General features: G+C 43.0%; 1 non-coding gene across 1 annotated transcript; it reads left to right on the top strand.

The window, feature by feature from the left end:
- Positions 1-3,300: 3,300 nt before the first annotated feature.
- Positions 3,301-3,408, top strand: LOC148578213 (small nucleolar RNA R71). Its single transcript, XR_015904092.1, has one exon. It is a non-coding gene; the product is annotated as a small nucleolar RNA R71 (small nucleolar RNA).
- Positions 3,409-3,753: the final 345 nt, after the last annotated feature.

Raw genomic sequence — 3,753 nt, 5'->3', positions numbered from 1 at the left:
AGAGCGTTGGATGAACTCCAACCATCCCCTAGCCACAGGCTTGAGGTCAAGCCTTCTTAGTTGAACCAGCTTGCCTCTTGAGTCTCTCTTCCATTGAGCTCCTTCCACACAAATGTCTCTAAGGACTTGGTCCAAACTTTAATCAAAGTTGACCCTTCTAGTTAAAGGATGAGGATCCCCTCTCATCATTGGCAAGTTAAATGCCAACCTCACATTTTTTGGACTGAAATCCAAGTAATTCCCCCGAACCATTGTGAGCCAATTCTTTGGGTTCGGGTTCATACTTTGATCATGGTTCTTAGTGATCCATGCATTGGCATAGAACTCTTGAACTATTAAGATTCTGACTTGTTGGATTGGGTTGGTGAGAGCTTTCCAACCTCTTCTTTGAATCTCATGTCGGATCTCTGGATATTCACCCTTTTTGAGCATGAAGGGGCTTCGGGAATCACTTTTTTCTTAGCCACAACTTCATAGAAGTGGTCTTGATGGACCTTTGAGATGAATCTTTCCATCTCCCATGACTCGGAGGTGGAAGCAATTGCCTTCCCTTTCCTCTTTCTAGAGGTTTCTCCGGCCTTAGGTGCCATTAATGGTTATGAAAAAACAAAAAGCAGAGCTTTTTCCACACCAAACTTAAAAAGTTTGCTCGTTCTCGAGCAAAAGAAGAAAGAAATGAGGAGAAGAAGAAGAAATAGAGGAGATGGGGGGAGGAGTGGATTCGGCCAAGGGGGTGTTAGTGTGTATGATGTGTGAAAATGAAGGTGGTGAGGAGGGGTATTTATAGGGTAAGAGAGAGAGGAAATTCGTGTATGAGGGGTTGGGTTTGGGAGGGAAATAATTTGAATTTGAATGGTGAGGTAGTGGGGTTTTATGATGGATGGATGTGAGTGGTGAAAATGTTGTGGGGAAGAGGGTAGGATTTGATAGGTGAATGGTGTTTGGGGAAGAGTTATTGATGGGAATGGTCAAGGGTATTTGGGGAAGAGTGTTATGGAAAGGTGTAAAGAAGAGAGAAGAAGAGGTGGGGTGGGTGGGGATCCTGTGGGGTCCACAGATCTTGAGGTGTCAAGGAATTCTACTCCCTGCACCATTCTGGCGTTCAAACGCCCTCTGTGTGCCAATTCTGCCGTTAAACACTAGCTCTGCTACCTTTCCTGGCGTTAAACGCCAGTCTACTGCCCCTTTCTGACGTTTAACGCCAGCCAGACACCCTTTTCTGGCGTTAAACGCCAGTCTGTCTGCCATTTCTGGCGTTTAACGCCAGCCAGACGCCAGACACTCTTTTCTGGCGTTAAACGCCAGTCTGTCTGCCATTTCTGGCATTTAACGTCAGCCAGACGCCAGACACCCTTTTCTGGCGTTAAACGCCCAGAGTGCTGCCCATTCTGGCGTTTAATGCTCAGAATGCTGCCAGGCTGGGCGTTAAACGCCCATTCTGCTATCCTTACTGGCGTTTAAACGCGAGTAAGCATGTCCTCCAGGGTGTGCTGTTTTTAATGATGTTTTTGATTGTGCTTTAATTCTACAGTTGTTTTATGACTTCACATGATCATCAACCTAAATGATAATGGAATATAAATATAATTAAATAACATTGGGTTGCCTCCCAACAAGCACTTCTTTAATATCAATAGCTTGCAGTGAGCTCTTAGAGAGCTTCACAGAGACTCAGAGCTTGATGATGGCCTCCCAACACCAAACTTAGAAGTTGAGTGTGGGGGCTCTGTTTTACTCTGTATTGAGAGAAGCTTTTCATGCTTCCTCTCCATGGTTATAGAAGAAGATCCTTGAGCCTTAAACACAAGGTAGTCCTCATTCAATTGAAGGACTAACTCTCCTCTGTCCACATCAATCACAGCTCTTGCTGTGGCTAGGAAGGGTCTTCCAAGGATGATGGAATCATCTTCATCCTTCATCCAAGGAAGTGTCTAGGATTATGAAGTCAGTAGGGATGTAATAGCCTTCAACCTTCACTAAGGCATCCTCTACAAGTCCATAAGCCTATTTCCCTGAATTGTCTACCATCTCTAGTGAGATTCTTGCAGCTTGTACCTCAAAGATCCCTAATTTCTCCATTACAGAGAGTGGCATGAGGTTTATACTTGAACCAAGGTCACACAGGGCCTTCTTAAAGGTCATGGTGCCTATGATGCAAGGTATTAAGAACTTTCCGGGATCTGGTTTCTTCTGAGGTAATTTCTGTTGAACTAAGGTATTTAGTTCATTGATGAACAATGGAGGTTCATCCTCCCAAGGCTCATTACCAAATAACTTGGCATTCAGCTTCATGATTGCTCCTAGATACTGAGCAACTTGCTCTTCAATAATATCTTCATCCTCTTCAGAGGAAGAATACTCATTAGAGCTCATGAATAGCAACAGTAAGTTCAATGGAATCTCTTTGGTCTCTATATGAGTCTCAGATTCCTTTGGTTCCTCAATGGGGAACTCCTTAGGGGTCGGTGGACGTCCATTGAGGTCTTCCTCATTGGAAATCACTGCCTTTTCCTCCTCTATAGGTTCGGCCATGTTGGTTATATTGATGGCCTTGCACTCTCTTTTTGGGTTCTCTTCTGTATTGCTTGGGAGAGTACTAGGAGGGATTTCAGTAACTCTTTTATTCAGTTCACCCACTTGTACCTCTAAATTTCTAATGGAGGCCCTTGTTTCAGTCATGAAACTGAGAGTGGTCTTAGATAGATCAGAGACTATGCTTGCTAAGTCAGAGCGACTCTACTTAGAATTCTCTGTCTGTTGCTCAGAAGATGATGGAAAAGGCTTACTATTGCCAAACCTATTTCTCCCACCATTAGTATTATTGAAGCCTTGATTAGGCTTCTGCTGATCCTTCCATAAGAAATTAGGATGATTCCTCCATGAAGGATTGTAAGTGTTTGCATAGGATTCTCCCATGTAATTCACCTCTTCCATTACATGATTCTCAGGGTCATAAGCTTCTTCTTCAGAGGAAGCTTCTTTAGTATTGTCGGATGCAGCTTGCATTCCAGTCAGATTCTGAAAAATCATATTGACTTGCTGATTCAATATTTTATTCTGACCCAATATTGCATTCAGAGTATCAATCTCAAGAACTCCTTTCTTCTGAGTCACCCCATTATTCACAGGATTTCTTTCAGACGTCTACATGAACTGGTTATTTGCAACCATTTCAATGAGTTCCTGGGCTTCTGCAGGCGTCTTCTTCAGATGAAGAGATCCACCAACAGAGTGGTCTAATGACATCTTGGACAATTAAGACAGACCATCATAGAATATACATAGGATGCTCCATTCTGAAAGCATGTCAGAAGGACACCTTCTGATCAATTTCTTGTATCTTTCCCAAGCTTCATAGAGGGATTCACCTTCCTTCTATCTGAAGGTTTGGACTTCCACTCTAAGCTTGCTCAACTTTTGAGGTGGAAAGAATTTGGCCAATAAAGCATTGACCAACTTTTCCCAAGAGTTCAGGCTTTCTTTAGGTTGTGAGTCCAACCATATCCTAGCTCTGTCTCTTACAGAAAAGGAGAAAAGCATAAGTCTGTAGACCTCAGGATTAACCCCATTGGTCTTGACAGTGTCACAGATTTGCAAGAATTCAGCTAAAAACTGATGAGGATCTTCCAATGGAAGTCCATGAAACTTGCAATTCTGCTGCATTAGAGAAACTAATTAAGGCTTAAACTCAAAGTTGTTTGCTCCAATTGCAGGAATTGAGATGCTTCTTCCATAGAAGTCAGAAGTGGGTGC

This window comes from Arachis ipaensis, chromosome B1 (assembly GCF_059453495.1).
Source record: "Arachis ipaensis isolate K30076 ecotype BB chromosome B1, ASM5945349v1, whole genome shotgun sequence".
Taxonomy (NCBI): Eukaryota; Viridiplantae; Streptophyta; class Magnoliopsida; order Fabales; family Fabaceae; genus Arachis; species Arachis ipaensis.
Note: the sequence above shows the minus strand (reverse complement) of the source record. Positions and strands in the feature narration are given on the sequence as shown.